This window comes from Protobothrops mucrosquamatus, unplaced genomic scaffold (assembly GCF_001527695.2).
Source record: "Protobothrops mucrosquamatus isolate PMUCROS unplaced genomic scaffold, P.Mucros_1.0 scaffold2242, whole genome shotgun sequence".
Lineage (NCBI taxonomy): Eukaryota > Metazoa > Chordata > Lepidosauria > Squamata > Viperidae > Protobothrops > Protobothrops mucrosquamatus.
The window spans coordinates 207,501-216,227 of NW_015388331.1; positions in this window are offsets into that span (position 1 = coordinate 207,501).

Sequence of the window (8,727 nt, forward strand, 5' to 3'; positions counted from 1 at the left end):
TTATCATATACAAAAACAGAGTTCCCAGAGGTTTTTTTCCAACTTTTTCACAATCGGTCCCAAAAGAAACATCTCTGTTTCAGTTGCATATTAATCCTTAAAATCTTCTGGATTAATGTAGATTTTTGAATCCAAAATAGCTTTTTTGCATATACACTAAAAAAAATGTGAACAACAAGAACTCTCTCTTGTTGTTCACATTTCCAATTACACATTTTTGAGGTTGTCAAGAGATCCTGGAAAAATGAATTAGGAATAATACAGTGGCCTGTCACTAGATGTCAGTCTTTACTTCTAGTCTCTCAGTGAAACAAAGCTGTAAGAAATTGTTGGTTTCTTGGGTATCTTCCCCCCCCCCAGTGAATAGTTTAATAAGAGTCACAATGATCAACAAACCTCTTTCAGAAGACTTAGTGACTTGTTAGGTATTAGGCACCATCATATGATGTTACACATGATATCACCACAAAAACCAACATGGCTGACTTATCATAAGTCTTCAACAATTTCGCTCCCAAGAACTCCTGATATTTTGAGATTCTTGCCTGACTCAAGGCGTAAATCATTTGCATGTCATGACATATGGGGCATTCAGTACCCATGTATATACTCATATATATTGTTGCCAGTCACTTTGACTCATTGTGTCCTGATGAACATCATTTTAGTTGGTTTTTGGCTTAGGGTTTGGGTGGATCCCTCTGGTTTGCATGAGTTAATGGGAGTTGGTCTCTTGATACGGTAGGCAGCAGTGTTTCACTGGCAATAAGCAGAGGAAAATATGGCAGGAGATTAGGAACAGCTCACTGTGGGGAAGATGGTTTGAATGTGTTAAGCTCTATTCTGCATTCCAGTTCCCAAGTTATTGATGTTCAAACACTAAGTCATGTTCCAACTCTTCACAATCCCATGGACCATCGCATGCCAGGCTCCCCTGTTCTTCCCTGTCTCCCAGACATTGTTCATGTTCATTGCATAAATTACACTATCTAACCATCTCATCCTTTGCCAAGACTCTTCCTTTATGCCTGCTTATTTGACCTTCAAACGTTTTGGTTTCTAGTTCGTCTTATAGAATGTTTGATCAGCCTGAAATAAGGCCTTCCCATTCATGATTTCACTGTCACATACTCTGGCAAGTATAAATATCATGGCATGTATAATGGTTGGGCATAGATGGGATGCCCTTGGTTGGGCATAGATGGGATGCCCTCTCTTGCAGATATACCTACATTAAATTTAAATACATTCAACTGTGGCATCAATGCAGCGTTGGGATAGGGATAGAGAAGTGTGGCCATTGTCATCCTGGGACTCTTGTGGTTTTCAGCTACACTGCATTGCTGATAAATGATGAAAGACCCTGTTGTGGCTCTAGTGGCAATAGGTATGGATGGCTGCTAATATTCCAGATTCTGCTGCATAGTGGCTTCCCTGCCATAGTCTCGGGTGGCTGGGTTGGTGATGGAGTTTCCTAGACTTAAAGATACTTGGAGTCTTCAACCTTCCAGAGGCAGATTGCTTAGGAGTTCATGGCCACCATGGCAACCATAAACTTGACCAAATCATTGAGGTCCTGGCACACCGGTCATTCTTGCATCAGAACATAACAGAATAACAGAGTTGGAAGGGACCTTGGAGGTCTTCCAGTCCAGAGGTCTCCAAACGTGGGAAATTTAAGACTTATGGATTTCAATTCCCAGAATTCCTCAGCCAGCTGTATTGGCTGGGGAATTCTGGGAGTTGAAGTCCACAAGTCTTAAAGTTGCCAAGTTTGGAGACCCCTATTCTAGTCCAATCCCCTGCTCAAGCAGGGGGGCCATGTCATACGCTGGCTCCGGTTTTTGCCTTGGGGCAGTGGCAACATGATCTGAATATGGGAGAGATTGACATAGCCCTTTGCCATGGACATATCACTCTGTGACTATTTAGAATTCTCCATTGCCATCCCTCATAGAGGGTAGACCTATTCCTTCAATCTGTTCCTGGCCCTTGACACACCTAGTTGGACTCCAGAGGGAGCCTGGGGTTATTCTTGAAGCTCTGATACATAATTTGACTCAGGCCGTAGTCATCACTTGGAATGAATGATGATGGTGTTGGATCAGATTGTTCCTGTGTGGCTTCTTCCTGCTCTGGTATCCCAGAGAGTCCACCGGTTTTCCAAGGTACTTCAAGAAATGAAACAGGAGAAGAGTTGACTAGTGCATTACAGGAAAAAGATGAATGATCAACGTGAGTAAGAGCCTTTATTAAGCACTACCTTGTGATTATAATGTGGGCCAATCATTATATCTCTGCTCTTACTATGTCTGATGATTGCCATCCAATGGTCTTAAATTCTCTCTTGAGAAAAGGGGCTGGAAGAATACCTACAAGTCCGCTGCAAGGAATATTTGAAGCATTTGAGAGATAATATTGCTTGGATCTACTCTGATATGCACCAGTCTGGTGGGATTGACTGAAGCACAGACCTGCTAAGATATCTGGAAGCAGTCTTAAGTCTCAAGGGCAGTTGAGCTGAAAATAGAAATCAGCAATGCAATTTTAGACCGCATTGATAGAATAGCTCCCAGACTACGGAAAGTACTATTTCAGCTATAATCTGTATTATTCAGACTCTGCTTTAAATCATGTGTGCACTGCAGTTTAACGAAGATTCAGGAAAAACAGGACAGATGCACAGAAGGACAACAAAGATATAAATCGATTGGAAAATCTTATGAGGAGAGACTGAGTACGTTAATCTTGGGAAAAGACAGGCAAGGGCATTAAGACCGATCAAGTTCAGTTGTTTAACAGATTCTGGGCAAATGCTCGGGGAAAAAAATCCTAATGTAAGAACAAATCAACAACAGTTCCAAAGAACAAGCAAAGCTATGAGCTCTCTGATGGGTATTTACTTATTAAACATATATATATATGACTGCCCAGTGCCCAACTCATGGTGACTCCAGACAGCTTACAGAAGTAAAGCCTCAAATACAAAACCCAATAGCCACTCCACCTCCCCTGGTGACAACAGTCAAACAAATCACTTGATGAGCTCTGTATCACTCTGGGACCCCAGGGTCACTGACAAAACATGTCTTCAAGGCCTTTGGAAAGAGTATCAAGATGGAGGCCAATCTTACCTCAAGGAGGAGGATGTCCCACAGGAAGGGAGCCACCACGGAGAAGGCCCTTCTTTTTGGTCGCACTAAATGGGCCTCGTTAAAAGAGGTGGCCTATAACATACCTATAACTTCCTTGGTCTGGTGTAAACATCTCAAAAAAGATGTTGAGACTCTAGAAAGTGCAGAGAAGAGCAACAAAAATGACCAGGGGACTGGAGGCTAAAACATATAAAGAATGTTTGCTGAAACTGGGTATGTCTAGTTTAATGAAAAGAAGGACGAGGGGGGACATGATAGCAGTGTTCCAATATCTCAGGGGTTGTGATAAAGAAGAGGGAGTCGAGCTATTCTCCAAAGCACCTGAGGGCAGGACAAGAAGCAACGGATGGAAACTAATCAAGGAGAGAAGCAACCTAGAACTAAGAAGAAATTTCCTGACAGTTACAACAATTAACCAGTGGAACAACTTGCTTCCAGAAGTTGTGAATGCTCCAACATTGGAGGTTTTTAAGAAGAGATTGGACAATCATTTGTCTGAAATTGTATAGGGTTTCCTGCCTGAGCAGGGGGTTGGACTAGAAGACCTACAAGTCCCTTCCAACTCTGTTTCTGTTCTATTTCTATTTCTATTCTATTCTATTCTTGTTGTTGTTAGTTGTGAAGTCATGTTTGACCCATCGCGACCCCATGGACAACGTTCCTCCAGGCTTCCTGTCCTCTGCCATCTTCTATTCTATTCTATTCTATTCTATTCTATTCTATTCTATTCTGTCAAGTTATTTGGATGAGCAATGAAACATCCCAGATTAACAAAGTTTGGTCCAGTTACCATGATTCAACCTTTAGACAGAATGACCAAGAGGGGACAAAAACGCAGTGGGTACAGGAGCAACTTCCAACTTCCTGCCAGCTTCCCCAATGAAATAAATTGAATAAATATAACAAAATTGATTGATCTTCCAAGCTTGGACAACACATTCAAATTCCCAGGCAAATATGCAAAGACTTGGAAGTTGTACTCCATCATATCTAGAGGCCACTAAACTGAGAAGGCTGGTGTATACATTCACAATAAGTAATCTGCAACATCATTTCTGAAAAGTATAGTGACATGTTTGTGTGTTCCTATAAAAAAAATAGGAAGAGGAGAGTAATGAATGCCATCTTCTGATATTTTGAAACCAGGAAAACCTTGTTCCAACTAAAGACGCCAGTCTTTTATTTTATGAACATTTTATTCATAATTTCAGTGTCAAAAACAGTTTACAAAAAGAAAAAAATAATAATTGCTACTTGTACCAAGCAGTTGTCAAATGGTTGAACATGCAAGAAAAAAAATGTGCAAAATTTATATAGGAGGATTTTCAATAGCCTGTTAATATGCTCCACAAAAAGATTTTAAAAATTACATAATGAGGTTTCTTTTTTTAATCTTTATCACCCCTGTATGCTATTTCCATTTTAAAAACCCTCTTAAACAAATATACATATACAGGCAGATATATATATACAGTATATTAATGCTAATTAGAATCTAAAATGAAAACATGTATGAAAATAAAAAATACAGTAAAATGTTGATTTAATGGACTATTGGGGGGGGAGTGTGCCTTTTAAATTTGAATTTGTCTCATTTGCATAACTAAAGTAGTATAATTTGCAGTAAAACCTCAATTTATTGGACATCTCCTTAACTAACTGGACAAAACGGGAGTGAAATTTAATAGAAATGCAGTATTTGTGCATTGCATCCAAAGTATAAACTTAAACAAAGATCCATTAAATTATGGGTTTATTCATTTTGGAACTGAATTCCTGACATTATGTACAGCAAAATTTGTAATATTTGTCAACACTGTGCTTGAGTTGAGGTTTGGTTCTAAGTTATTGTTGACTTAACCATGGTTTGTTAGCCAATGGGCTGATTTCATATATCTTGCTATAAAATGCAATTTACAACCCTTTCATGGCTGCATTCTTGAAACTAAGCTCACAGATTAATACAATAAGTCATATAATAGCTTAGCCTGCTGTTTCTCAATCTTTACAACTTTTAAGAAGTGCAGAGTTCAAAAATTCTGGGAACTGAAGTCCATACCTCTTAAAGTTACTGAGGTTCAGAAACATTGGCTTAACCTAACACCTGAAATTGTAGGAGCAGAAAATAAGATCAGTATAGGAGAATCTTCTCTACCAAATCTCTTCAAGAAAGAGAAATAAATTACATAATAGCTTGGATGGACCTTTTCAACAGAGTTAAGCCCTGTTCTATGGCAGTAGGATAGAGTATCTCCCTTGCTCTTCAAACATTGTGGATCCTATAAGTATTTATAAGGTCACTGACATCAGTATTTATAACTGTGATAAGATCTAACCCAACACCCCAGAAAAGTCCTTTTAGAATAGATTTCCTGCAGATTTTCCCAGCTCGAATCTAGCCACATTCTTTTTTTTAAAATCCCAATCTGTCAAAAAAGGAAGAATTCCTTCAAATTCAAATAGGAGAATGCAAGAACTGGAGTAAAGGTCTTTCTGATATACCATCTGGTTCCTACCACTGAATATGAGTGAACATAAAGTGCTGACATAAGAACAAAGTGCTAAAGAGCCATTCCAGAAGGCAGATACAGGTGGTCCTTGACTTATGACCACAACTGAGCCCAAAATTTCTGTTGCTAAGTAAGACATTTGTTAAGTGACTTTTGCCCCATTTTACAACCTTTCTTACTGCAGTTGTTAAGTCAGTAACATGGTTGTTGAGTGAATTTGGCTTCCCCATTGACTTTGTTTCTCAGAAGGTTGCAAAAGGTGATCACATGATCCTGGGACACTGTCATAAATATGAGTCAGTTGCCAAGCGTCTGAATTTTGATCACGTACTATGAGGATGCTGCCATGGGCATAAGTGTGAAAAATTGTCATAAGTCACTCTTTTCAATGCTGTTGTAACTTCGAACAATCATTAAACGAACTGTTGTAAATCGAGGACTATCTGTACTAAGTTCATTTCCATACAAGAGAACAATTAGAGCTTCTGCCAATAAAACTATTGTAGCCATCATCTTAATGGTTGGTCTTCTAATAATGCTTATTGATTTCTGGGCTTGAGTTGCACTTTGTGATATTTTGTAACCTGCATGAGGATGGTTTATAAATATCCTCAAAATTTTGGATTTTGGAAGTGGAAAAAAATCTGGAATTGCAACAGTTGTTAGCCCTCAAGTATTTGCAGAGATATAGAAGATACAGAATCTGCTACAGCCAAAAGCGTTTTATCAGACAAGTGTTTGAATTCGCTTCCAGATTTTTTCCAGATTCCTCCTCCTCCTCAAAATATTTTAATAGCTCTTTTCCCTGAAAGGATCCCAGAGTGGTTCACAAGAATATTAAAAAATAATTATTATTATAAGACCAACACACTCAGTTCAAAAGATAATGTGTTGAAGGATTGTTAATAGATATCTAATTTTTTTAAAAAACAACAACAACAACCAGTGCAGATATTCTCTTTTTTTTCTCTGCTGACCTGGATATTTTTTTGAAAAGGAAAAAGACACCAGCAGTGAAAAGATTTGAAGTGAACAGTTGAAACAAAGATTTTGCATTTTGTACATTATAGCAGAACTTTACAACGCCAAATCTTAAATAGAAAGAACCATGGTAGGTGAAATAGATTGGACACTTCAAAGTCATAAAAAACATCATATTTACAGCAGGGCAATGTTTCTGTCAACAATTTAGCAAACAAGGGGAACTGTTTTCACAAAGCACGGTAAGATTTTGTGTCAAACTGCAGAGCTGCTAAAATGAACCATCAACAGGTTGCTGAGAAAAAGTCTGTTCTCCCTTCTGTAGTGCATGAATAGAAGCCAAAGAATTGTCAAAGAAATATTAAGATTTCGTAGATACTTTACTGTGCTTGGAAGATTCCGGCCCTGTTTCAAAAAAGGCAAACAGGATGCATATCTGTGTTTATTGTTGATTTGTAGGGAAGGTTAACTGGCTGGATGTCTTAATACTTGGTGCAAACGTGTGCAAAACCAAAGATTTTACCAAATGGCAGGCACATTTACCTCAGAATTCTACTGCAGACAAAAGATTGTAAGTCACCACCAGACTATTCTGGAATATGGTTTTTGTCCCTGAACTTGTGTGAACATGTATCAACGTCCTAGATTCGCTTAAAAGTTATAAAGTTTATATCCTATACAAGTGATTCAGATTATTATTATCATTCAAACAACATAGGTGCAACAATCAGCTTTTCTACAGTGTAACATTCACACATTTTGTCAAATCAAAAAATTAAAAATACACATCCTAGCCACCAAGTGCGCCCAGTAGCAGACAATTTAAAAAAAAAACAACTGGGTAGATACAGGTAGTCCTTGACTTACGACTTCAATTGAGCCCAAAACTTCATTTTTGTGAAGTGAATTTTGCTCCATTTTATGACCTTTCTTTCCACAGTTGTTAAGTGAATCACTGCAGTTATTAGTAACACCGTTGTTACGGGACTCTGGCTTCCCCTGTAGCTTTGCATCTCAGGTCGCAAAAGGCGACCACGTGATCCCACGTCACTGCAATTGTCATAAATGTGAATCAGTTGTCAAGCGTTTGAATTTTCATCACGTGACCGTGGGGATGCTGCAATGATGATGTGAAAAACGGTCCTAAGGGACTTTTTTTTAAAAAATGTCGTAACTTTGAACAGTCACTAAATGAACTGTTGTAAATCGAGGACTTCTTGTATATGCAGAAGAGTAACAAATTTGCAGCCTATGCTGAGTAATTTTTTTAAAAAGTGAGTGGTGCAGTGTAGTAAAGAAAAATGGCTTCACACACATATATACACCCTTTAAAATCCCACCTCCCACAAGCATCTGCAGGAACTTGCTGCTCATGTAAGAATAATGGAAGTTGTATCATCATGCCATAAGCTTTGCCCCTTTTACAGACCTGTACAAAAAGGGGTGGGCCTTGTCCCATGAGATTGCAACGTTGCTTTCAGCATTTTGCACCTTTCCTGCAGACACCACTGAGGCTTTCTGGTTCTTTTTAATTCTCATTTAATTTAATTCTCATTTGCATCTAATCTCCCAATCACAAAACCTTTTCCTTACATTTGATAATCCTTCATTTGCCAATCGGGGCTGCTTTCTGAACGAGCCTATCTATAAACACATGAGTTTCCTATTCACTTACAAAGTAGTCCTCGTTTCGTGATCACAATTGGGACCAGCAACTTAGTTGTTAAGCGAGGCAGTCACTAAGTGAAACCAACTGTTTACAACCACAGTTAAGACCAGAATTTCCATTACTAAGCAAGGTGGTTGTTAAGGGAGTCACACTCACTTTGACAACTTTTTTGCCACGGTTGATAAGCAAATTATTGCAGTTGTTAAGTGAATCACACTGTTGTTAAGCGAATCTGGCTTCCCCTTTTGATTTTGCTTATTGGAAACTTTCTGGGAAGGTTGCAAATAGCGATCACATGACTCCAGGACACCACAAACGTCCGGCTGCCAAGTGCCAAAATTTTGATTATGCGATCAGGAGGATACTGTGACAGTTGTAAGTGCAACTAATGGTCGTAATTCCTTTTTTTTTC